At 42.6% G+C, this 27,762-nt stretch overlaps 2 long non-coding RNA genes across 5 annotated transcripts in view; one reads left to right on the top strand and one right to left on the bottom strand.

Moving 5' to 3' along the window:
- Positions 1–27,762, bottom strand: part of LOC128312448 (uncharacterized) — a 63,252-nt gene that overhangs the window by 20,451 nt on the left and 15,039 nt on the right. For 2 of the 3 annotated variants that reach the window (XR_008291791.1, XR_008291790.1), the window contains exon 2: positions 3,354–3,457. This is a non-coding gene — a long non-coding RNA (uncharacterized LOC128312448). Of the gene's footprint in view, positions 1–318; positions 2,474–2,503; positions 3,458–27,762 lie in introns of those variants that run through there. The other variant, XR_008291789.1, reaches the window with a different exon arrangement.
- On the top strand, positions 1,695–26,875 carry LOC128312447 (uncharacterized). 2 transcript variants are annotated; one of them, XR_008291788.1, is made up of 4 exons: positions 1,695–2,043; positions 16,046–16,110; positions 16,813–16,954; positions 22,934–26,875. It is a non-coding gene; the product is annotated as an uncharacterized LOC128312447 (long non-coding RNA). The 2 variants fall into 2 exon arrangements; XR_008291787.1 differs by having other exon boundaries at positions 1,720–2,043; positions 26,599–26,875.

The following is a 27,762-nucleotide window of genomic DNA, read 5'->3' as shown; positions in this document are numbered from 1 at the left end:
GGGCGTTTGGCCAAGAGAGGTGAGAGATGGGAGGCCAGAGCGCAAATAGGCCTGAGGGCCCCAGCAGGAGTGAGTTGGTGACAGGTGTGCCATGGAAGGTGAGGAGCTGGACTACCTCAATAGGAAGGCCACCTGCCAGCCAGGAGAGGCGTTTGAGTTGACGTCCTAAACCAAGACATGGCCAATGGATGAGGCCTTTGTTCTTTTTCTTTCCTCCCCCCCAAATACTGTACTTTCCACAAATGCGTCCTCTCTTTTCTTTCTACAGTTACTCAAAATCTGCCCCTCTTTTTTTTGTTATTATTTATTTTTGAGAGAGAGAGAGAGAGAGAGCACGCAAGAATGCAGGAGGGGCAGAGAGAGAGGGAGACAGAGAATCCCAGGCAGGCTCCATGCCAGCAGTACAGAGCCTGATGCGGGGCTTGAACTCAGGAACCGTGAGATCGTGATCTGAGCCGAAATCAAGAGCCGGCTGCTTAACTGACTGAGCCACCCAGACACCCCAAAACCTGGCCCTCTTTTAACATCAGGGTTCCATCCCTTGGTTCCACGAAGCACCCCCTGCTGATCTGAGCCACATTCTTCGACTTTCTTTCACTTATGCTATTAACCGTTTGTGCAGTTCATTTAGGACTTAATCTTAGGGTATCTTTTGATGTTCAGAATTATTCTTTCAATGTGTCTTGTTTCGCTAAGCCAGACTAGGAACTCCTTGAAGTTAGGACCTGATCAATAGTGTGCATGGCCAGACCAGGCATGCTTTTTCCAGCAGTCAGCCTTGCTCGACCACTGATGGATGGAGCCACTGGCCTATGGTTTATTAGACTTTTCCTTAATGAGGACAGGATGATTCCAGAGCCTGAGGCGAGTGTTGAGTCACAGGGTAAGTGACCTCCTGCAGGCGTGTTGGGGATGAGCGTAAGTTCCTGGCAGTGCTTTCTCACTATTTATCCTCTTATCATTTTGCTCTCCAACTCTCTTTAACCATGTTTGTGCTAACTTTTCTAGATTAGAGGAAATTCTCCCCTCTTTCTAAAACCTGCAAATGTTAGATTCTTTAAAAAACATTTTTTTAACATTTATTTATTTTTGAGAGAGAGTGCAAGCAGGGCAGGAGCAGAGAGAGGGGGACAGAGGAGCCAAAGCAGGCTCTGCGCTGTTAGCCATGACCCCGATGGGGGGCTCGAACTTGTGAGCTGTGAGATCATGACCTGAGCCGAAGTCAGATGCTCCACCAACTGAGCCACCCAGGCTCCCCTGTTATATTCTTATTATACCTGAATATGGTGTTGACTCTTGAATCTCATCAAGCCTCTAACCATTTAACCTTTGGCTTTCCTGACCCACTTCTCGCAATTCCATGTGGGTCTTTATTATTCAGCCTTTACCATTTACCCTTCCTATTCATGGACCATGTGACTCTAACATCAGATTAATAGAAGAGTGCCTCAGTGGCCACTTTGGCACTTTGGTCTCCTCGCATCACTGCTGTTCAATGGGGGCACTGCTGGCATTGAGAGAGCAGGTCTGTGGTCCTTGGACTGAAAGAGTTTGAGCATCCTGGCCTTCCATCGCTGAGAACCAGCACTGCCAGGGATTTACAATAAGCAAAAATGTCCCCCCAAATTTCCAAGTGGCTCCTTGTTGAGTCACACTGCTTGAGATCTGCCTTTAGATCTTTCAGAAACACACATTTTCTCCCTAAATGGGATTGTTTGTGCCTCTGTCAATACACTGTTTCTTTTTTGAAGTCTTGTCATATTTTAAAGTCATTCTTCCTTTTAAAGTTTTTTTTTTTTTAGCCTTGGAATGAGTCATACATTATTTTATTTTGTTTTCTTTTGTTTTACTTATTATTATGGGAAATGTGGAACACACACAAATAGCGTAGTATAAGGAACCCCCATGGATCCATCACCTCGTTTTAACAATTATGACCTCATAGACATTCCTGTTTTTTTCTATACAGCCGCCTACGATTCTCCACCTACTCCGCCTGCTGCCATTAGGTAATTTTGAAGCAAATCACAGACATCATTCATGGTATGTAACTATTTGATAAACTTTATGGTATCTTTATTTTTTTTTAAGCCAACAAGGATTAAGGTGGAAACATTTGCTTAATTCTCCAGGACCCCACCCTTCTATATCACCTCCACGTTCCTTCTGCTTCACCAAACATAAATCTTGTGTTGTAACTATTCCTACTTGCTTGCTTCCTCTATTTCCTGAGACAATGCCAGGACAAGTCAAGACTTTGTCACATGCTCTGTTTTTAGCAGCTATTTGTATCATACAAGTCTTTTTTTTTTTTTAATGTTTATTTTTGAGAGAGAAAGAGAGACAGACAGACTGTGAGCAGGGGAGGGGCAGGGAGAGAGGGAGACACAGAATCCGAAGCAGGCTCCAGGCTCTGAGCTGTCAGCATAGAGCCCAACGTGGGGCTCAAACCCATGAACTGTGAGATCATGACCTGAGCCACCCAGGTGCCCTTGTATCATACAAGTCTTACTGCTGTATGTTTTATCTGTGCTGGTGTGGTGATCTGTATTAGCCAACTGACATCCACATCTCCTCTTGGGTAAAGCAAAATGTAGTTTAACACCACCCAAATATCCCTTCTATTTCTGCCTCTCTTTGTATTTCCTGGAAAGCTCTCGACCAGGCTGGGAACTCTGAGTCCATGATTTAACCAGCCCTCCTGTTTTTTTCCTTACCTGTCCTGCTAATTTGGAAAATGTATGTCCTTCTGATGTACTCACATTTCAGTTCTCATCCAAGCATTTAATGAAAGCAAAAAGGTTGCTTTTCAGTTGTGTTTATAAAATAGTTTAAAATTGAAGAGAATATAAGTCGAGTCCATTAATGGTTGAGTGCTAATATTCAACAGAATATAGGGATGATTGGTTCTTTGTCATGACTGGTTCTTAAATAATTAGGACAATTAGTATGTGCAGCTTTCTTCCTTTACACCCTTGTGGGATGCATTTGCTGGCTATTTGATTCCTTAGTGGTTAAAATTGATTAACCTGGCTGACTTTGGGGGCAGCTCTTTGAACACAAATTGATGAACCTTAATCTGTAGCAATCTTAAGTGCCAAACCATTAACACTGAAGCCCCTGGCCTCTTCAGTTTATGTGGGGAGTCATTATCTTGACCTAGAATGCAACTTTTCAGACAGTCTCTCACTGAATCGTGGCTATCCCCTTGGATTTTTTTCCCACAGATGTAGCTCCCCTCCAACTTCTTGCCTCTAGATGGGTGCTAAAAAGATCTGTGTTAACAGTTTAAAGGATTACTATATACTGGGACTGCAAGCAGATCGAGCAGAAGGAAGGGGATGTTGGGTTACCTGATTGGCTCAGTTGGTTAAGCATCCGAATCTTGATCTCAGCTCAGTCTTGATCTCAGGGTCGTGAGTTCAAGCCCCTGCATTGGGCGCTGGGTGTGAGCCTACTTTTAAAAAAATAAAAGAAGGAAAGGGATGTTAAATGCTCATATCGAACACTCTATAAGAACACTTAGATTATTATATTGAATTTGTGAGTGCACTATTGTTTAGAATAGTCTTGTCAAAATACTTCTCTAAGTTCCACTCCTAAAAAGACATAATTTTGACTGCTTTATCTTCCTTTGTGCTTAACATTAACCGTAGGTCAAAGGGTACAGTGGTATTATTACTATCATTTTTATTGGCATTGGCTAAACACTGAGAGGGATTTAAGTAACTTGCCTAAAATCAAACAGTTCATTAGCAAGGAGTCGGGAGTCTCTGTCTCTGCTAGAATAGACAGTATTTTGCCAACCTTGTCCACTCAGTCTGTCTGCTTTTGCCAAAATCACAGTTTCTCATTATTCAGTCCAGAAAAATGCCATCAGCAAATGAGTAAGCCATCATCATGAGCTACAGTGTGGAAGCACCTGGAGACCAGAAGGATCCTCATCCTTGCCTATTTTCCCAACTTGCTGTGACAACTAAAAGTATACATGTATGTGAAAGTTCTTGTAAGCTATGAACTTCTATTCAAATGAAGATACTGATGATGATACTAATGGCATTTGACATCTGGGAAGTATTTTCAGTGAGTCAGTCCTTGAGCTGAATTCTTTATGCATCATCTCATTTACTCCTCCTTTAAGTGCTATAAAGTCTACTCAGACCAATCCCACCCCAAATCATTATTGTTTGCTAAAAAAAATACAAAAGGGACAAGAAAACCCAATGTACACCCCAAATAAGTCCAATCAAACGCTTCACCATAACTTTCTCTTACATTCATAATTTATCACTCACTTAACAGAGGTTCTAAGAATCTAAATACACATATTTATTTAAAAAATTTTTTTATTTATTTTGAGAGAGAGAGAGAAAGAATGCAACATGAGCAGGGAAGGGGCAGAGAGAGACAGAGAGAATCCCAAGCAGGCTCTGTGCTGTTAACACACTGAGCCTGATGCAGGGCTTGATTTCACAAACCATGAGATCATGACCTAGGCTAAAACCAAGAGTCCAACACTTAGCCGAATGAGCCACCCAGGTGCCAATAAATATATATATACACTCCTACAGCAACTTATGTATGTATGTATGTATGTATGTATGTATTATTTGAGAGAGAGGGAGTGCAAGCCCTGGAGAGGGGCAGAGAGAGAGAGACAATCTGTATTTTAAGTTATTTATTTTGAGAGAGAGAGCATGAGCAGGGTAGGGGTGGAGAGGGAGGAAGACAGAGAGGGAGAGAGAATCCCAAGAATCCGACATGGGACTCGATCCCATGACCTTGGGATCATAACTTGGAAATCAAGAGTTGGACACTCAACCAACTGACCCACCCAGGTGCCCCGTGACTTGCAATTTATAAACAAGAGCAAGGCTTATCTTCTTCAAAATTGTCACTTGAATAATTATCCATGGCTACCCCTTGGGTCCAAGTTCCTCTAGGCGGTGGCCTCTTTCCTCACTCCTACTCTTCAATATAACAGAAAGAGAAGCCTTTAAAAGCAGTTAATGTGAAACCAAAGCTAAGACTGATAATCAGAGCCTGAGAAGAGGAAATGCCAGCTTCTTTTAAGATGATGTTACTTCCTTTTTATAGACTAAAAACCAGTCTTTTCATAGTGGCTTGTCAAGGCATAAGTGGCAATGTGGTTCCTAAATGTCTAACAAAAGGGAAATACCTTAAATTATAGTACAGTCATAAAATGGAATATTATGAGCCAGTTAAAATGATTTTTCAATGAGAAAAATTACAGAGGAAATCCTCAAAATAAAATGGTAAATGATAAAAATCAGGATATGTAACTGTTTGTGTGGTATGTCCATAGGTTGTTTTACACACACACACACACACACACACACACACACACAACATGATTCAAATGTTAACAGAGGTTAACTTTGGATGTTGAAGTTATGAATTTTCAAAAATTTTAACTATTATACTTTCTCTTATTTTCTAAACATTCTATAATGAATATTTATTATTTTTATAATAAAAAAAAGATGGAGGAAAATAATAGAAGGGTTAAATATTGTGGTTTAAATGTGGACAAGAGTTTCTGAAGACTATAGTTTCCAATCGTAAATACGCGGTTTTAATACTCCTATTTACTTGTGAATAGAAATATGATCTTCCTATGTTGTTTCCCCTTATTCTAGGTGGTTTTAGCAGATTTCTATTTGCACTACATGGTTCTGATCTTGCCAGCATGTACAGAATTTCCCAGGAGTACTTGCTGAATGTTTTGGGCAAATGGCTTTCAGATGAGTGGGGCTCAGCCCAGCTCAAGGGATCCTGCAGTGCACTAAGACTTTCCTTCTAATTTAAAGGAGATTATTTAAATTTGCCTAAAGCTCTCCATGTGCTACTTGAAAGTTCTGCTAAACATAGAACCAAACTGAGAAAAACCTCTAGGGAACACATTTGGCAAAAATAGGAGTAAGATGCATTTTTACGAGTAGGTATTTGAATGTTAAGTGTGGAAAAGAAAGACATTTATTAATTGGAGATAAACTCCTGAAAATCACTTAAAATGTAAATATGGGACAGATTATAATGAGGAGGTATTATTTTCTCCCTTAGAAGAGGATTTTTACGGGTGCCTGGGTGGCTCAGTCGGTTAAGCATTGCTGATTGTGTTGCTGTTTGCTGTCAGACCCCTTCCCTGCCTCCCCCCGGCTTCTGTTCTGCCTCTCTCTATCTGCTATTTCAGGGAACAACATTTCTCAGGTCCTTGCCCTCTGGCCTTGATGTAGCTTCTATTTAGCCATTGGAAGCTCCTGGAAGACTGGAGTGGGGAGAAAGGGAGAAGCCATGATGCTTTCCTCCCTCTCTCTCTTCCTTGGGTGGTGTCTTTGGTTCTAGCTTTTTCTCCTCTTTGGTATCAGCTTCTGCCAGGTGATGCCGAATCCTGGCTTCCATGAACACTCTGCCCTCTCAGCCTTGGTAGCTTCCAGCTGTTGCTAATCTCTTTTTGGCTTCTCCACTCGTTCATCAATTATATATTGAATTCCTTCTATTAAATTCCCTCCGAAATACTCAAACTGGCTTCTGCTTTTCACACTAGACTCTGGCAATACAACTGGTTGTAATTTAGGATCGTGTTGGGAAAGGCACCCAGTTCAAGGGAACATACATAAGGGAAGCAAAGTAAAGACAATTTCAGAGACCCACTGCACCATCAGATATTTTGTCACAATGGCATCAGGCGAAATGCAGGGGCTGCATGAAGTGGGGTTTCTTTATGCAAAGAGATTTAGAGAGAGTTTTAAGCATGTGTTGAAAGAAAAACAAAAGTTGGCTATCTTAACAATCTGGGTTTGATGGCTGATAACTGATGAATTGTTTATGTATCATAGGGAAAGTCCATTTATTTCTTTAGGAATGAGCTATGGAGCTTCAAACAATACCTGTTCTCTTGAGTAGAAGCCTTCTGAGAACATCCAAATTTAATAAAAACTGAACAAAGCCTCAATACAGGATAATGTCTCCCATGGCTGTGCTAAGCATGATTGGGCAACAGAGCGTATTTAATTTTTAAAAAGCCACTTTGAGATAATTACTAGCTGCTTTTTAAATTTTAAAATTCTCAACTCTGTATTTATTAAGTCAGGACCATAATTTGTGAAATCAAAGAATTACCAGTTGCTATATTTTTGTCACCAGTGAGGAATCCTTATGATAGAGGCAAGAATAGAACAGTTACCGACTGAGCCCTATAAAGAAAGAAGGCAAATAAGGTGTGCTCAGTACATAGTAGAGAAAAATCTTTTTTTTTAAGGCTTATTTATTTATTTTGAGAGAGAGAGAGAGAGAGAGAGAGAGAGAGCATGAGTGGGGGAGGTACAGAGAGAGAGAGAGAGACAGAGAATCCCAAGCAGGCTTGCATAGTCAGCACAGAGCCTGATGTGGGGCTTGTACCCACGAACCATGAGATCATGACCTGAGCCCAAATCAAGAGTCAGATGCTTAAGTGACTAAGCCACACAGGCGCCCTAGAAAAATCTTACTTGAATGAATGCATGCATGCCTGAAATTATCAGTGAACAGGAACAGGGAATTCATTCTGTCTAGACTTAGTAGTATCTTTTAAGCAAGGTTTTGAAGAATGGTGAGTCATTGTGGAGGCAAGAGCAGGATGAGATTTCAGGAAGATCCAAAAAGTAGAATGGAGAAAGTGAGCAGTGGCCAAGTGAGGCTGGGGTAGGCAAGGCTGGCTTTGTAGGTCAGATAAGCAGTTTTGACTTCCTTTTATGAACAGAAGGGCATGGAATTCTTTTGAGTTGAGGAATGACATGATCACAACTCTGCTTTGCGAGTTCCTTGCATGTACAAGTTCAATATAGATTTGTCAAATTAAATTTCTGAAAGATGATAATGAAACAGCAGCTAAAAATTCTTCTGAATATAATTCCTCTTCAGGTTAGGAACATTTTCCTGCCAGGTGTGGTTAATACCTATTGTTGGTTTCCTAGCAACCATACATCTTTTTGGTGGAGAAAACAGAAGGGTCAATTGAACATCTCCATTTAGAATCACTCAAGGGACAGTGTATCTCCAAGGAGACACTTGCCTCATTTGTTCCCTCAACTTCCAGAGAATACAAGTGGGTCAGAAGGGATAACTGAGGTTTGGGGTGGGGTGGGATCATGTTTCTGCAGGAAGGTTGGGGAGTACAGGGTGGGGGAAGGGTGCAGCCTTCTCCACCATGCATCAGAATAAGGTTTGCATAGAAAACTTAAGCACAAAGGAATTTGCAGAGAGAGGCTCAGATGAAATGGGAGGCATGAAGCTGTCAGATGGGCTCCAAGGGTGAGATTTGGGTGAGACAGGAGAAAGATAGAAGGAGTGAAGGGCAGAGACATCACCAAGACACTGAGTATCTTTTTGGTAATCCTTAGGACAGTCCTCAAGGAAGTTGTTATGATGTCAAATTGATAGATGAGCAAACAGAGACCTGTAGGAGGTAAGGGGCTTGACCAACCTAGCCAGACCAGGGTCTCATCATTTCAAGGGCAAGGAGCACAAGCAAAAAACTCATCCACCCACCATGGTCACTTGTGGCCACCTTGGACTAAGTCCACTCTCTGCTGATTTTCCTTGACTTCTCCTTGGCATCTGCTCCTTTCCCACTTCCTCTTAAAAACATTGCATGGTTTCTGTCCCCACTTCCCCCCCTTCACCTCCTAACCCTCCAGCTCCTCCTTGTAGGCATTCTTGACAGGCATCTCTTCCTCTGGCAATGCCTTCCTTCTTCTGAGAGGTGGTGTACTGGGAGCTCCGTGCCCAGCCTCTTCTCTTCTCACACTACAAACCCTCTGCGATGATTTGTCTACTGCCCTGACTTCAACCGCCCCTAACACTGGACTGATGATCTGTCAGTGTAGGTCTCTGCTTCAGACAGTTCAGCTGCCTCCAGTCCCATATTCCTTAGTATGCATGTAGCTATTCCACAATCATTTCAAATACCATAGCAGAACCCATCATTCCTACCCTGAAGTCTCCATCTGATTCAGCATTCTGTTAGGAGTTTCTCATCAGGGGACAATTTTTTTCAGAGACAGGGCCACTGTATCTCTAGGCTTCCTTTCAGATCTCAACGATCCAACTCTGTGATCACAGAACAAACACTACATCACAACCTGAACTTAATGCCAACACGCCTCCTCCAAAAGGGAAAATAAATCTCAATCTGCAATGTTCTTGACTCTATCAGGTGAGAAGAGGAGGGGATGAGGAAGAGGAGGGAGGGAAAGAGACCCTCATAGAACTGGGTCAGCACCTGCTAGGAATGAAGTCGGTTGTTTAGCAACAGTACCCTCTCCTCACCTCCCCCTAGATATCAATTTGTGATATTCCATTCCTCCCTCCTTCTTTCAGGCTTGCTCTCAGTGTTTATTTCAGGCAGATTTTACCTATATAAAATCGGAAGGGAGGGGATGAATTTATCATGTTCTTAATGCTGACATAGCTGAATATGGAATTTTCAGATCATAGAGAAATGCACAATCCTTCAAATGAAATTGCCTTCTTTTGGCCATTATTAATTTAACAAAAATTTATTGAATGTGTCTGCAATGTGCTTGACACTCTGCAAAGTACTCAGTTGAAAAATCTTCCATAGGAAGTTTTGAAAACTGAAATGAATTCCTTGTGTCCAAGGAGGACTAACAATTGGTGGAGACATCACACATTAACATTCTAACTTTAGGAACATATGTGGGTTGCTGGACATAATATCAAAAATCAATTGCATTACTATATGCCGGTAATAAACATCCTGAAAAATACCATTTATAACAGCAACAAAACCGCAACTTATCTAGGAGTTAAACTAACAAATGATGTATAAGACTTAGTGAGAAGGAAAAAAAAATGCCTTGGCATGGAGAAAACTATAAAACTCTATGAAAAAAATATTTTAAGAAATCTAAGCAAATGGAAAACATACATTGTATTTGTGGTTGGGAAGACATAAAATCCTAAAGAGTCAATTCTCTCTAAAGTAATCTGCGAATCCAATAGAATTTAAAATTTTTAAAAGTTATTTGTTTATTTATTTTGAGAGAGTGCATGCATGTGCAAGTGTGAATGGAGTCGGGGCAGAAGAATCCCAAGCAGGTTTTGCATTACCAGCACGGAGCCCAGCTTGGGGCTCGAACTCATGAGCCATGAGATCACGACCTGAGCTGAAATCAAGAAGGGAGACACTTAACCAACTGAGCCACCCAGGTGCCCCAATCCAATAGAATTTAGATGAAAAATCCTGATTGATATTTTGTGGATCTCTGTAAGCTGATTCTAAAATTAATACAGATAAGTAAAGAGCTAATAGCAACCACAGTAATTTTATTTCATTTTATTTTATTTAGATCTATTTATTTATTTATTTATTTATTTTTAATTTTTTTAACGTTTATTTATTTTTGAGACAGAGAGAGACAGAGCATGAATGGGGGAGGGTCAGAGAGAGGGAGACACAGAATCTGAAACAGGCTCCAGGCTCCGAGCTGTCAGCACAGAGCCTGACGCGGGGCTCGAACTCACAGACCGCGAGATCATGGCCTGAGCTGAAGTCGGCCGCTTAACCAACTGAGCCACCCAGGCGCCCCTCTATCTGTTTATTTAGAGAGGGAGAGAGAGCATGGGGGAGAGGCAGAGAGAGGGAGAGAGAGAAAGAATCCCAAGCAGTCTCCATGCTGTCAACATAGAGCCCAACGTGGACTTTAACTCACAAACAGTGAGATCATGAACTGAGTCAAAATCAAGAGTCAACGCTCAACTGACTGATCCATCCAGGTACCCCAACCATGGTAATTTTAAACACAAAGAAAATGGCAGGAGATATTAGGACTTCTTACAATATTGCAGGAATTATGGAAGTGTGACACTGGTGCAGAAATGGAAAAAGCACACTACAAGAACAGAACAGGGACCCCAAAACAGACTTATGCATAAAGGAGTCTTTATACACAAACGAGATAGAATTATCAATTAGTGGGGGAAAGGTGGACAGTTTAGTAAATGGTGCTGGGAAAATTGGCTCTCCATAGGGAAAAAGAATTAATCACATCACCATCCTACATCATAAGCAAAAAACTTTTGCAGAGAGCTTAAACAAGAAGAATAAAACTTTAACGTTTATTTATTTTTGAGAGACAGCATGAGCAGGGGAGGGGTAGAGAGAGGGAGACACAGAATCTGAAGCAGGCTCCAGGCTCCAAGCTGTCAGCATAGAGTCCGACATGGGGCTCAAACCCACCAACTGTGAGATCATGACCTGAGCCAAGGTCAGAGTTTAACTGACTGAGCCACCCTGGTGCCACAAGAGTAAAACTTTAATAGCCTAAAGAGTATAGGTGAGAATATCTTTATAAACCTGGGTGAGGGAGTAATTTCTTAAGATTCAAAAACACAAAGCAAAGGAAAAGATTAATATGTTTGTTAAAGGAAATTTTCAGAAAAGGTAAAATCATACAGACATAAAATTAACACATATTAAAGATTTTATTTACAGTGAGCCTGGCTGGCTCAGTCGGTGGAGCGTGTAACTCTTGATCTCTAGGTTGTGAGTTTGAGCCCCATGTTGGGTGGAGAGGTTGTTTGAAAAGAATAAAACCTTAAAAAAAAGATTTTATTTACTTCATTATTAATGAGGGAACCAGGCAGACATTACAACTGTTAAAATGAGAAAGCGGAGAACCACAAATTTATAGGGAATAAAGGCATGTTGAAATAAATTTCCACAGGCAGGTTTGGGGAAGGGGATTAAGGAGTATGAGCAGACTGAGTCAAACTGCCACCAGACAGAATTTTATTTCATGTCCAGAGACAAGAATTATTTTACATAGCTATCAGTATCTGCAATATAAAATTTGTAAAATAGCTCAAAACAATGAGCAGCTAAAATCCAATAACCGGGAAAAATGAGCTCTAAACAATGCATAATTTTCCCTGGAGAACACCCAGCAATCCTTCATGTTTATTCCAAATGTCCTAAATATTTGAGTATATTTAAAAAAAAAAAACCTTTGATCTATCAAGACATTATAAATTAAGTGAAAACATAAGCCAGAGTAAGAGAAGCTTTTTGTGATGCGTATAATTAACAAAAGATTCTCCAAAATATATAAAGAATTTCTACAAATCAGTGAAAAAACGTAAAAATACCAGTAGAAAATGGGCAAATGTTATGAACAGGCAATTCAGGAAAGAGAAACAAAGAGAAACAGAGTGACAAATATGCTCAACCTCACCAGTGGTGAGAAAAATGCAAATTAAACCACAGTGACATAACACTTCACATTTGCTAGATTGGAACAAAATAAAGCAGACTGACAATTACAAATGTTGGGGACCACACAGTGCCATGGAAAAAAAATACCGTGAAAATGTGAATTGGTACAACCACTCAAACAACTGGGTTATTGCTAGTAAAATTAAAGATGTGTATGTCCTCAAACAGTGTAATTTATTTCCTGGGATTTTCTTCTACATGTGCGCAAGGAAATAGAAACATTTTGGGGCACCTGGTGGCTCAGTCGGTTAAGCGTCTGATTCTTGATTTCAGCTCTGGTCATGATCTCACAGTTCGAGCCCCACATCAGGCTCTGTGCTGACAGTGCAGAGCCTGATTGGGATTCTCTCTCTCTGCCCCTCTCCCACTTGTTCGTACTCTCTCTCTCTTTCTCTCTCTCTCAAAACAAATAAATAAATTAAAAAAAAAAACAAGACTATTTTGCAAGCATGGCCTATAATAGCAAAATATTAGAAACCATTGAAGTGGCCATCAACAGAATTTAAAAAATTGTGATATGTCTATACAAAGGAGTGCTATATAGCCATTAAAATGAAAGAATCAGAGCTACATGTGTGAACATGGATTAATCCCCCAAACATAATATTGGGTGGAAGAACATGTTGCAGAACAATGCATTAGTATGTTATTGTCCATACCAAAACACATATGGAAATGATAAAAAAAATGTGTGTAATATAGTAGTAACTTCTGGGGTAGGATGCGGGTGGAATCCAGGAGGGCTACAAAGCGTCTCTGTTGTGACTGCTTTATTTCTCAGGCTTCAGAAACTGGATACACAGTGTTTGCTGCATTTTCCTCTAAATTGTTATATGTCTTAAGTAGGTGATAGTTTTTTGTCTATGTACCTGGATTATACTTGGTATAAGTAGATTTCAGCCCCAAAGCTAAACCAAAGTGCCCTTTCCCCTTTTCTGTTCATTTCTCTCAGAAATGGACTTCCCGCTCCCCCCAGGCCAAATTTTGTCCCCTAAGGAACCCAGGGAGTGAACTGTAGGTAGATTCCTTCTCTTTTAGGAACATTGACTCTAGCAAGAGCTGGCACAATCTTTGTCAGGAGTGTCTGTCCTCTAGGAGGTGGACTGGATTTGCCTGCCAGCAGCCAGGTGTGGGAAGTCTAGAAGGAAGAGAAAAAAGCAGGTTTCCTTCTTCCCTAAAGGAAAGCCTTTCCTCCTGCCATACTGGGCTTGAAACAAAGCAAGATGTAGTGGGGATCCAGGTCGGGGAGAGAGAGACTTCAGGATAGGAATTCCTGTCCAATTCTGTGAAGGCCAGCTCTAATCTTTCCCCTGACCAATATTAGCCCTGCAGGGCACATGAGAAAACACAGCTCAGGATCCCACAGCAAAATGTGTAAGTCAAGGACCAAACACATCAAGAAGATATAATAACCAGGAATGTATATGTATGTGGAATAGACATTTATCCTGCCAAGCATCCTCACCCACTTCTCATTTTGAAGGATTCTCTACCTCCCCCTATAGAAGCTCAAAATACCCTACTGTCATTTTGCCAGTGTCTTGTCCTCCAAGGCAAGTCATGAGACCAAGGCTCTGCTGATGGACAAACATTTGCCTCCCTCCATTTAGGAGCTAGTGACACAAGAGAGCAGAAACTACAGAGTTTGTCCAGCAGGCTGGGGTCTCCAGCAAGACTGAGTTCCTGTGGCAGCATTTTGGCTCTGCTGCTCACATTCCAGTTGTTGGGAGCTGCTCAAGGCATTGGGGAACAACATGTGTAGCTTTGCAGAGATAGCGTGATATCTGCAGCTTCCTCATGTGGCTTCTTCCTTGGCTTGCTGTGCAGCTCCTGGCTGGGTAGCACTGAACCCAGTTGTTTTAGGTCTTCCAATAATTCTGGGAGGTACTTTTTCTGCTTAAATGGGCCAAAGTCAATTTTGTTTGCAGTGTAGAATCCTGACAGATGTACCTAGCAACACAGCCTTTAAACTGATGAAGTAAAAAGGATCAGAATCACATGGGGAAACTGACAAATGCCTTGATCAGAATGGAAGATGTAAAAGTCATTCTTTCAGAAACTGATAGATCCGGGTGACAAAACATCAACAAAGATTCCGAAGGTTTGAACAAGGTGATTTGAAAACGTGATCTAGGGGTACCTGGCTGCCCCAGTTGGTGGAGGATGTGACTCTTGATCTCAGAGTTGTGAGTTCAAGCCCCATGTTGGGTGTAGAGATTACTTAAAAAATATATATTAAAAATAAAACAAGATAAAATAAAATAACATGTGATTTCATACATATGGATATAAATAGAGCCTGATATCTAATAAAAGCAGAATTAAACCAGTCAACATACGTGTAATGAGCACATGCTATGTGACAGGCACTGTTCCAGACACTTGGGATACATCAGTGAATAAAATGAAACCTCTCCTCCATATGGTCCCTTGCAGCAACCTCCTCTCAGGAGGCCAGAGTGAGTCCTTCTTCTGCCATGCAGTCACATTCCCCTTGCTCTGGGCTTGGCCTTATCAAAGCATCTTCTCAGCAAAAGCAAGCTCCTTCCTGTAAGGAATTCTTAAACCACTGCTAAGAAACCAAAATTATCTTTATCTTGTTGCACAGAAAATTGACTTTATAATACTTTTATCTAGTGGGGGTGATGAAAATATTCTGGAATTAGATAATGGTGATGGTCACACAACCTTGTGAATATACGAAAGCCCACTGAATTGTACAATTTTAGAGGGTCAATTTTATGGTATGTGAATTATATGTCCATTAAAAAAAAAGATTTAGCAACTGGCCCAGTACCTATCATTCAATAAGGGCTGAATAAATGATAGATGCTATATATCTATCATCTATACAACTATCATCTCCTTTTAGCATTTATCCTTAAAAACAACAGAGATGCTTGGGATATCGTATAATTTTCTAGAATCTTCTCTCATTCACCACTATCATGCAAGTCTGTAGGGACCCTAGAGCTGATAACATCTGTGGCTTTCATATGCACCATTCTGATTTGGGTTCAGATGTTATGTATTGGGAAGCAGAGGAAGCCTGCATCTTTTCCACTAAGCCTCTCAGGGGTTGATGGTCATCCCCTAGATTATTTGTGCTGTTTAACGAGAGGCAGGACAGGGTCAGTTTATAGTGTCAACCTCTCCTTATATACACAGCCAAAGATAAGGTTAAAATTTAGAGCTCCTGTAGTTAAAAATGTTATTTGTGACTCTCATACAGAGGTATAAAAATTTGCTATTAGACATTTCATTAGGTGCCTTTACAGCTCCCACCCCCCAACATGTTTATATATAGTGTTCATCTTCTAAAAATTAATAAAAAGAAAGCTTTGCAAAAGTTACCAAAACAGGGGCGCCTGAGTGGCTCAGTCGGTTAAACATTCAACTTCAGCTTAGATTGTAATCTCACAGTTTGTGGGTTTGAGCCTTGCATCAGACTCTCTGCTGTCGACACAGAGCCCACTTTGGATCCTCTGTCCCCCTCTCCCTATCCTTCTCCTGCTCATGTGCATGTGCTCTTTCTGTCTCTCTCTCAAAAATAAATAAAACATTTTTAAAAAAGTTATGAAAACACTAAAAAAAGAACCACACTGATGGATGAAAGACACACTGCATTTGAAATGCACATTAAATTTTTACCTGGAATGGTAATCTGAGATACAAATAACTTTTTAGCTGATGTGTATTTTTTAAATTTTAAGAATTATAAAGTTACTTTCTCTTTCTGCAAGATAGCCAAGAGGGGACAAAAGCTGAATTATAAGCCCACACAATTTATGGTTCTTCAGGCTTGCCACTTGGTGAGTAGCAATAAAATAATTTGATAATAGTGAGAGAAACTCAAGAACCCAGGAGGATATTTGATATGGCACTATAAAAAACAAGCCATCATTATAAATTTAAAGGTATTATATAAAATAGCCAACTGGTACACCCAATCCACAAATCATCTTTGACTACAGACTTCAAGGTCATAAAAAAAATGAGGCTGTTTACCCTAAAGTTTGATACAAGATAGTATAAAGAAGACATGTTTTGGGGGTTCTTTTTTTGGTTAATAATATTGCCCTGTGTACCTTCTTAAAGAAGAACAGAGAGAAATTATTTATTTCATTTGGCAACAATACAGTTTCTCTCTTCCAAAGAACTCAAAGTATTTGTACAAGTATTCACTGATAGCCTTGTAGAGATGGAGGAGCAGGGGGGAGGGTGGAGAAGGCGGCAGGGTGGAAAAGTGAGAGAGGATGGAGAATGGGGGAAGATGGAGAAGGGGAGGAGGGTGGAGAAAAGGGAGCAGGATGCAGAAGGGGGGAAAGTGGAGAAGAGGGTAGGGTAGAGAAGGGAGAAAGATGAAAAGGGGAAGGTAAGGAGGGGGAAGGTGGAAGTGGGGAGGCTGGAGAAGGGGGATGAGGAGGAAGAGTGAAGGAAAAGAAGGAAGGGCCTGCAGGGGCAGGTGCTAAAAATGGTAAAGTAATTTTCCTGTTTTCCTTAACAATTCCCAGGATGTCTACAACCGTGTCAACTCACTACTAAGTCAGCTGCAAATTACTCGGTTCCCAACCTAATATTTGGTGTACAAATGAGGGCACCGTGCTCTGTAAAGTTGTTCTTGCACAGTTGCGTCTGCCTCAGTTGTGTACCTCAGTACACAACTGTACTTACAGTTGTGTAAGTATTTGCACAAACCGGTCTGTTATCTCAGAGAATCCAGGATTGTTTCAAAGTGGCTTCAATTCAGTTTAGTGGGTAATTATTGAGCATCAACTAAGTTCTGGGCCTTTTAGGGATTTGGTGGCGAATGTATTCATGCAGGCTTCTCAGACTGTGCTCCTAGGGTTAGTAACATTTGCAGCCCCTGGAAATATTTAAGAAATGCAATTTCCAGCGCCCCACCCCTTGCTACACAAGTCAGGGATTCTGGTCCCATGTCTGCATTTTAGTAAGTCACGGGGTGACTGAAGCACTACAGTTTAAGAACCACTAATGTTGTGTTAATGGGTGACTCTCAATGCAATAAAGCTCAATAATTGTTAGATGAATGGATGGATGACAAAACAAACAATAACAATAAAATGAAGGGGCTGTTGCGGAGATTGGGGCGGCACAAAATATTAGCATACTCGGAAGAAAGCATCCTCCGTCAGTCTCAGCCTTTCCCTGCTTGCCGGCTGGGGCACACGCCTGTGTTCCCAGCATGGCCATTGCTTTCTTTTTCTTTGTTCATTTGTTTATTGATGCTTGTTTACTTCCCATTGTGGGAAGAACAAAACAACAAGAAAATAAAGACGTGAACATGATCAGACAAAACCAGAGGCATTTGAGAACTGGTGATGTCCTCACAGCAAGGTTGGTTTTGATGGATTCTTTGGGATAAGAGTGAGGAGCGCTTGGTTTGTTATTTATAAAAGGAGCAGAATTCACTGTTGGTTCACTCGGCCCTGGTGTGCACCACAGGCACCTCTCTTCTCCCTCATTCTGGAAGAGGCTGGCAGAGCTTAGCTCAGCTGGCTTAGTGAAGTCGGAACTTGCCTGGGGACACAAAACTTCCTCCACGAAAGGTTTTTTATTTATTTTTTTGTTAAATAAAGGAAACACTTTTGTGTCTTCTAAGCTGCTGCTGGCCTCCAGCCTGGCTCCCTGCAGCTCCTTCTTCCCAGGATCTGACTTAGAGTCACAGGGGCTTTCTTGGCATTCAAAACCCTCACATGTTTTGGAGCGAAGTAAACGCAGTGAGAACCTCTTTCAGTGAATTTCCAGGGAATCTCAACTGTGGGAGCCCCGGAAAGTCCTTCTGCCCCTGAGGACACTGGAGCCACCTAACAGATGAGGACACTTGGGTTTCGTAATGTAACTTTTGTCACAGTGGAGCACGCTTTAGAATTTCACTTCCTGTTTTAATTCTGTTTGGAGATGAAATCTGCTGAGATTTCATTTCAAAAGAGCAGTTCGAACTTCGTCCGGAAACTTTCTCTGCAAACTAGAAAAGCAAATGGGAACAAAATTGTAGTCAGCGCCTACGGACAACCAGTTACATACTAATTTGAACAGCCAGTGAATACTGGTAGTGAAGTGCTGATGGTATTCAGCTTTGGGTTCTGGGCACCAGGGCTTTGGGGGTAAGGGGCTGGAGAGCTTTCCACTGGCGGATTTTGAATGCAATCTCAGACAGCCAAGGTTTTGCAGGTGGGACAGCCCAGGAAGGAGAGGGAAAGACTGATAGAGAACAGGGGGCTGAGGTGTGGAGGGAGAGAGGTGTGAGGGCAGCCACAGGATATCAGCAAGGGACAGCAAAGGCTTAAAAGGCTGTGGGGAGGGGCGCCTGGGTGGCTCAGTTAGTTAAGCATCCCACTCTTGATTTCGGGCTCAGGTCAGGATTTCATGGTTCGTGAGTTCGAGCCCCATGTTGGGCTCTGTGCTGACACTGAGGAACCTACTTGGGATTCTCTCTCTTGCTCTCTCTCAAAATAAATAAGCTTAAAATTAACTTAACTTAACTTAACTTAACTTAACTTAAATTAAATTAAATTAAATTAAATTAAATTAAGGGTTGTGGGGAGTTAGGCTGTGAGGCCTTGTGCCAAGTTAAACAAACACGGACTTCATTCCACTGGCCAGAGGGAGGTGTGGACGGTGTTTCCTCAGGGAGGATGGGCTGAACCTATCCAGTTTGACAAAGATCACTCTGTGGGAAAGAAGAAAGCAGCTGGGAGGCTGCTGGGATAGCCCAGGTACAAGTGGCAGGCACGAAGCTTCGTCCAAGTCTGGGGCTCTTCCCCCTGCCCCAGAGCTCCCTGGCCGAGCAGAGTTCGCAGTCCCCGCGGAACTGGAGGCACAGCCAGAGACAGAATATGGCATGCCTGAAAGTTCTTCAAGGTATTAAATTTTATCTTAAAAATTCATGCAGATGTTTGCTGTGGGAAGCTGGGCCGTATTTTTGTCCTATGACTTAAGGTGCCCTATGCGTCCTCCAGGGCCACCCATTCTCCATGTTGGGAAGGGGTCTGCACTGTGTAAGCCTCTCTGTTGACATCCCTTTGCACGCTAATCGAGCAGGGGTGCCAGGCTCATCGTGTGGAGCAGTGAGCCATCTGTACAAAGAGTACCTTTCTGTGTCATGTAGACAATGGCTTCACTTGTCTTGAGCGAAAGGATTTCCTGAATTGGATTTCATTTAATTAATTCTATTGTCCTTCTCTTCTAATATTTTCCTCCGCTTATTATGATACTCAGTTAATTGGCTTGACAGATCCATAGATAACTAATTGGCAGGCGTAGAGGACACACTGACTCGCCAATGGGAGGTCTGTAGCCTTAGCTCCGTTGCGGAGTATTTTGTATTCTCTGTCTGACTGTTCTAAGACTGATCGTAGTAGTAACGTTAACTGGGCACGTATGGGGTGCCGGACACTACTCTGGGCTACGTACTTCATTTCTTCTCTACAGCTGGCCCGAGGTAGATGATGCTATTATTCTATTATTCCCATTTATACATGAGAAGACTGGGATAGAGAGCCAGGATATGACCTGAAGTGGTCGAAATCCAATGTGCGAGTTTTCAGTCTGTTCACTCTGGGAATAAAATGGAAACTTTCGTGCACGACTCGACCAGTAACACTTAAGATCCTCTGCAACCTTGGCATTTCCTGATTATGTGAACTTTTATTTTTAAAATTTTTAAATGTTTACTTGTTTTTGAGAGATAGAGAGAGACAGACAGACAGCATGAGCAGAGAAGAGGCAGAGAGACAGGGAGACACAGAATCCGAAGCAGGCTCCAGACTCTGAGCTGTCAGCACAGAGCCTGACGCAGGGCTCGAACTTGAGAACCGTGAGATCATGACCTGAGCAGAAGTCAGACACTTAACCAACTGAGTGAGCCACCCAGGCGCCCCCTGATTTTGTGAACTTTTGAAAGAGCAGATTGATCCCGAGGAGAATGGGCAGACAGACTACAATGAAATCCACTTTTTCTCTAGGCGACCTCCCTGAGACGAAAGGGTACCCAGTAAGACTTTTCTTTTCTTTTCTTTTTTTAAAATTTTTTTAATGTTTACTTTATTTTTGAGAGCGAGAGAGAGAGAGAGAGAGAGAGAGACAAAGTGCGAGTGGGGGAAGGGCAGAGAGAGAGGGAGACACAGAATCCAGAGCATAGAGCCCAACGCGGGCCTCAAACCTACGGACTGTGAGATCATGACCTGACCTGAAGTTGGAGCCAACTGAGCCACCCTGGTGCCCCAAGACTTTTCCATTGGAATTGTAACTTTCTTGTTTTTATTGGGTGTATAGGTAGAAGTTGCAGAGATTAATATATATATGTTTTAAAGTTTATTTTGAGAGGGAAAGATAGTATGAGTGGGGGGGGGGGGGAGGGGAGAGACCAAGAGAGAGAGAGAGAGAGAGAGAGAGAGAGAGAGAGAGAGAATCCCAAGCAGGCTCCATGCTCAGTGTGAAGACCAACTCAGGGCTCAATCTCATGACAGTGAGATTGTGACCTAAACCAGAATCAAGAGTCGGGCACTTAACCAACTGAGCCACCCAGGCACACCGAGATTAATATATTTGAAAGAAAACTTGATTTTCTTTTGAGTTATAAAACAAAAATGAAGACACTGTCAGTGCCTTAGTCTTCTGGGGCTGCCATAACAGAACATCACAGACTGGGTGAGATTTATTTTCTTACAGTTCTGGGGGCTGGAAGTCCAGATCAAAGTTCCAGCAGGGTTCGGTTTCTAGTGACAGCTCTCTTCCCTGTTTGCAGATGGCTGCTTTGTCCTCGAGTGGCCTTTCCTCTGAGGGAGGGGGAGGGGAAGGAGAGGAAGCGCTCTCCTTTTATAAAGCCGCCAGTCCTAGTGGATTAGGACTCCATCCTTATGTCCTCATTTAACCTTAATTACCTCCCAAAGGCCTTATTTCCAAATACTGCCACATGGCAGGTTGGGTCTTCAACATATACATCTGGGGGAGAAAATTTAGTCCATAGAAAGCTTTAACATTTGCCTTGGCATTGAGCTCCCCTTACCCTAGGGTGAAAGCCCCAGTGACTATGCCTGGTCCCCCCTTGTGACATAGAGAACTTGGCTCTTCCAGGGTGCACATTTCACTGGCCTCGCCCTCCTCCATGTGTCTGCAACACTTAGGGCTGGTGCCCATGGGAAGTTCCATGGCAAACATACTAACAAAACAAGCACTAGCTTGCCATGTTTTGTTGTTTTGTTAGTATGTTGGCAAAGCTCTCTTTTGCTGGGTTTAAAAATGCAGTAGATGTTTTGTCATAATGAATTGTATCATTGTTTCTCTGGTGCATTTTAGTGGAAATCACTGTTTTATATTATATATGTTGTTCTGGGGGAAATTCCACTTCTTTTGTTATAAACATTACAGAAGGGCACCTGGGTGGTTCAGTCAGTTAAGCGTCCGACTTCGGCTCAGGTCATGATCTCATGGTCTGTGGGTTCGAGCCCCATCAGGCTCTGTGCTGACAGCTCAGAGCCTGGAGCCTGCTTCGGATTCTGTGTCTCCATCTGTTTCTACCCCTCCCCCACTCGTGCTCTGTCTCTCTCTCAAAAATAAATAAAAATATTTTTAAAAAACCTTAACTAAACATTACAGAATAGCAATAATATAATTCATCACATTTCTAGAGCACTTTACAGGTTTCAAATTGATCTTATTTACTTAATTTCCTCATTTGGTCCCTGGGGAATAAGCAAGACAAGTACTATTCCCATTTTACAGATGAGGAAATCAAAACTCAGGGGAATTTGTCCACTCACACAGTGAGCTGGGAAATTCTTTTATCTGCAGGTAGTTTTCTTCCTACAATGTCTCATCGCCCACACCACCCTCTGCAAACACATGCCCCAATTTCTCCATGCCGCCTACCGCCTCTTATCTCCTGGGTTGTGGACCCCTTTGACACAAGAAAGCATTCTCTCCTAGACTTAGGTTTTGGATTATGATGACCTCAGGCAGCTCAGGAGCAAAGTTCACAAAGATTCCACGGAGGGCTTGTTTTCAGTGTTCCTTGGGGAGGCTGCCTCCGGGTGTCTTGAGATTCAGGGTCACCCCGCTGCTAAGACACAGCACTGCTGAGCTCACGAAGCCCCCCAGGCTTGTTTTGACTGTACATCGATGTCATCTCTGAGCTATGGCTACCGTGCTTTGGGGATACAAAGTTTTGAAGATGACTGTAAATACTGTACCCCCATCCCTTCAGAAAAACCCAGTCCAAGGAAAACAGCAAAAACTAACTGAAACTAAGACAACAGCACAAATATTTATGGGGATAGAAACTGAAACACCAGCAAAAACAAAGAATGCATTTCAGATTGGTCTTAATGAAAACAAACATCATGGTATCTAATGGAAATACATATATTTTTTTACCATCAGATTTGATACCTTTGAATGATTGTTACAACTAGCAGGATAAGGTCATAAATGATTTCCTCAAAATAGTAATTAATTTCAGCCATTTGCCTTCACATAGATTGTGTAGTGTTGCCTAATGTCATGGGAAGGGCACAGGAATGGGACTCAGGACAAATGACACAAGTAGTTGTATAACTTTAAGCATGTCACCAAATCCTGCACAAAGCTCAAAGTGACCTTCACTTTCTTCAGCTGAGCAGAGAAGAAGAGGGACTGGGGAGAGAGACGGCTATGCAGACACGGTATCATCCAGAGGGGCTGAACTGTGTGATCTCTAACACACTGGCTCAGACTATGGGCTGGAACTGGGGTGCCCAGGTTCAAATCCCAGCTTCATCATCTGAAAGCTGAGTGACCTTGACAAATTCCTTAGCTCTCCATGCCTCCTTTCCCTTACTTGTAAAACCCCAATCTCACTGTGTTATGAGCATTAAATTAGTAAATATATCGAAGTACGTCAAATAGTGCCCAGCACGCAGTAAGTACCTGACAAATGTTAAATGTTACTATTACTATTGGATGATCTTACCTTGGAGGAAATATTGTGTGCACTGGAGAGAAAGAATGGAGGCGATTTGTCTAAGGATTGTGGGCTTTGACTAGGGAATAAATAACAGAAAGGAAAGAAACTAATATTTAAATAATTATGTATTCCTATTCACTAAATAAGAGATGATACACATGAGGACTCAAAAAATATTTTCTCTAGGAATGAATAATCCTGAGAAGTAAGGTGTTTTGTTTTGTTTTTTTAATTTCTATTTTTTAGAAGAGGAGTCTGAAGATCAGAGAGGTTAAGTAACTTGCTTGAACTGGGTGTTGTATGGAAACCAATTTGACAATAAATTTCATATTAAAACAAAAAAAAAGTAACTTGCTTGAGATCACACAGCTACCAGTGGCTGAGCTGGGATTGGAGCCCAGGTCTCCACAGTCCTGAATCCTGTCCCTTCCTTTACACCATAATGCTCCCCAGAGGTTAGCCAGGAAAGGGATACTAACACATCCACCAGAATGACAGTTGTCTCCTGCTTGGTGACAGCTGCAGGGCACCAGAGCAGGGCCAGCACCAAGTGCTGCCAGGGTGCCCCTTCATCACAAGCTGCTGCCCTCCCCTCCCCTCCAGCTGCTACTATCATCCAAACCTCCCGCTCACCCCACTCAGCCCTCTCGGCTAACATGACCAATGCCAGGACTGGATGGGCCTGATATGAGGATGTTTTGCATGCATAATTAGCAGATACATAGCTGACCCTCAGCTGGTATAAGGCAGGTATTGGGTATGTTTGTCTTTGGCTCCCAGCCAAGAAGAACACATGCCTGACTGCCCCTCCCTCTGCACATCCTGCCCCCTCTGCTCCTTAACCTCCCTGCTTCATGAAGACCAAAAGACCCAGTTGGCTTAGACATTCTTGTAAATGGCAATTCTCTTGCTAATCAGTGTGTTAGCTGTCAGGGAGGTGAGAAAAGCGCAGACAGGCCCTCCCTTGGGGAGTTCACATGTAACTGGGGAGAAGGCCATCCTACTGGGATACAGCCACGTGGAGGTGCTCCCAGGGGGGCCAGACTGGTGGGAGGTAGGAGGGAGAGGGGGGTGGCTCAGTCTCCAAGAGAAAGCTCCGCAGAGAAGGCGATTTTTGAGCTGGGGAGAAGTCTGAGGGACTCAAGGAAGGGCAAAATAGAGACAACCACAGATACAAGGCCCAGGGTCAGGAAGGAGCAGGGGACTTCTGGTGGGCAGATAGCATAGGGCGCCTGGGGAGGACAGCAGCTGTGGAAGGGCCTGTGTGCCCCACTCAGGGGCCCAGACAACCCCGAGGGCCCAGGAGCCAGGGAAACTTTAAGGAGGGGAGCTGTGTGGCTGGATCGGGTCTGGAGTTGTGTCCAAGATGCTGCAGTATGGGTGATAGATTTATGGAAGAGGTGCAGTCAGGAGGCTGTCTCCCCAGTTTGTCTCTAGGGGCCCGGTCTCCTCTGCTGTGGGTGACAGAGGGAGAATTGAAGAGAAGTTATTGAGGCGAGTATGAAAACTCAGGCCAAGAATCATACTCAGGTTTCTAGTGGAGAGATTGCGCTGGTGGTGACCATTTAATGGAGGTAGGAAAGGTCACATTAGGACACATGTGAGCTTTGTCTCACAACCCAACAGGGTAATGGGGACAAAAGTCTGCTCTCTTCCAAAAAGCACCCATAAGGGAAGTCCCGTCTCAGAGCCTAAGCAGGGAGGGTGCTCAGAGGGAGAGATGGCCGCTGGAATCATTCATCCCTTCATCCCTTCGGCCATTGAGTGCCTGCTGCAAGTGGTAGGGAACTAGATGTAAGGCAGGCAGAAGTAGAAGAGCCAGCGCCTGTCCTCCAGAGACTTGCAGACTCACTGAGAAGGAGGACAGATAAACGGGAAAGCATGTTAGGGTATGATCCATGCAATGGTAAAAACGAGATAGGAAAATGATGGGGTCAGGGAAGACTTCCTGGAGGAGGCGGTATCCGAGTTGAGTCTTGAGAGATTTGTAGAAGTTGACTGAAATATAGAACCTGTACCTTCCAGCAGAGGAAACAGCCTGTGTAAAAGTGTGGGGAGGAAGCAGGATGGGACGAGAAGGAGATTCAGGGAGCAGGTGGTCCTGGATTTAAAAAATGAAGTTTGGGGGAAAAAAAAAAGGGTAACTATTTGAGGTGTGGATGTGCTCAGTAATTTCACCGTGATAATCCTTTCACAATGGACACACCTATTAAACCACATCACACACAGTTAAAAAAAAATCATGTTATACAACCTAAGTATATACAATTCTTGTCAATCATATTTCAGTAGAGCTGGGGAGAAAATGACCTTTGAGCAATTTCAGAACTAGAAGCTGTTCCACAATAATAAAGAGACTTCATATCAAGTAGCAGCCACCTTGACTCTGGCACTGGCAGGACCACAGGGGATACATGCACAGGACTTGCTGATGACAGAAGTCGGTTCAACTGAGTCAGACCAGGCCAAACTGGGGCATCGGCTGCGCTTGGTGGAGAACACCTGGTTCCTTGTGTGGAGGGATGGACACACACCCTCTGAGCCCTCTCCACAGTGTTTATAGTCTGTTCACCAATTACACCCCCGCTTGTTGATGGGTGAAGCCTAACACAGCGCTCTCTGTTCATGGCCTGGCTCCATTCCAACCATCTTAGAGACACGATGCTGAGAAATGCCCAGGTATGTCATCCAGCTCCCTAAGGACCAGGTGTGTCCTTCCTGACCGCAGCAGGCGACATTTACTTACATCCCCCTTTTTTCCTGACTGCCCTACATGTACATTTCATCCGATGAGTTACAAAACATCTGCTTTGCTGTCTGCGCTGGTACCTCCTTTCCCCCGGATGGGAGCATCCGGGCTTATTCATGATCTGCAGCCAATTCCCCCAGTGAATATGGGCCAGGCACCTCACTTGTCTTCATTTCAAAGCCCCTTTCGGCTTTCATTTCAGCTTCATTTCATTTCATCTCAAAGTGAGGGGCTGGACTACAGTATTTTTAAGGGCTCATCCACACCCAACTCTTGGCAGAGCTGTTCAGATCGAGGATCCTGCTAAGTATCTGGCTCATCCTCGCAGCCTTCTAAGGGGATAAACAGGTTACTGATAGGCTGTCCAATGTCAGCATTTCTCTAGTGACGTACCATGAAATAGTCTGTTCTCTCTCTCTCTCTCTCCCTCACTCCATCTCTTTCTCTTCATTTCCTTCCTGGTTCCCCACCCCAGGTTAAGGAGCAGCAGAAAGTCTGCTTAGTCTTAAACTGGGCACAGCTGTGTATTCAAGAACCATTAATGATGCCATTTGGTTTTGACAGTGTTTCTTTTCTCCTCTCTAGGGAAGCCAGGAATTCCCACTTGCTCGTTTGTTCTTACCTTCCTAGACAATCCTACCAAATCATTGCAACTTGGTGCAGAGAAAGAACAGCATGAGCTGGGAATTGGTCACTGTTCTATGCTTGTATGATGAATAGATCAAAGAGAATTATGGAGGAATCCATAACTTTAAGCCAGAAGAAAGCCGAAGAAGTTACAGACTACATTAAGTATAAACTGCAAACTAATTGGCCATCTTGGAAATATCATAGTTTTTCAGATTATTATAAAGTTCCAAAGCCCTACTGTATCTTTTTACACATAAAGAAATCGATAAGCCCTACTGTATCTTTTTACACATAAAGAAATTTAAGACTAAAAATAAGATAATTCATTTAAGCTCACAATATTATTTAGTCTTATTTTGGGGAGCTGTCAAGTAAAATGACAAATTAAAAAGGGCTAATCTTCCAAAATAGAGTACAGCGACCTTTTCCTTTTTTTTTTTCTTAAATGCGTTGGGCCAATTTTTTTTTAAGTTTATTTATTTTGAGAAAGGGAAGGGGAAAAAGGGGGGGAGGCGTGATGAGAGGGGGAGGGGCAGAGAGAGAGTGGGGAAAGATGATCTGAAGTGGGCTCTGTGCTGACAGTAGAAATCTTGATGTGGGGCTTGCACTCATGAAGATCACGACCTGAGATCATGACCTGAGCTGAAGTCGGACGCTTAACCAACTGAGCCACGCAGGTACCCCAGCAAACTTTTTCTTAAAGGGCCATATGGTAAATATCTCAGATTTATAGTCTATATAGTCTCTGCCATTATAGCACCATAGACATGTAAACGAATGGACATGGCTATGTTCCAATAAAACTTTATTAAAAAAAACAGGCAATGACACTAGGATAGCTATAATAATAATTTTATTTATTATTTTTAGAAGATTTTATTTTTAAGTAATCTCCACACCCAGTGTGGGGCTCGAACCCACAACCCTGAGATCAGGAGTTGCATGCTGTACCCACTGAGAAAGCCAGGTGCCTCATATAACCATAATTTTTTTAAAGGAAAAAAAAAAGTGTTGGCAAGGATGTGGAGAAATTGGACCCTCATACATTTCTAGTAGGAATGTAAAATGGTACAGCCACTGTGGAAGGCAGTTTGACCAGTTCTTCAAAAAGTTAAACAT

This window comes from Acinonyx jubatus, chromosome D3, assembly GCF_027475565.1.
Source record: "Acinonyx jubatus isolate Ajub_Pintada_27869175 chromosome D3, VMU_Ajub_asm_v1.0, whole genome shotgun sequence".
NCBI classification, from domain to species: Eukaryota; Metazoa; Chordata; class Mammalia; order Carnivora; family Felidae; genus Acinonyx; species Acinonyx jubatus.
This window is presented reverse-complemented; position numbering and strand designations above follow the sequence as displayed.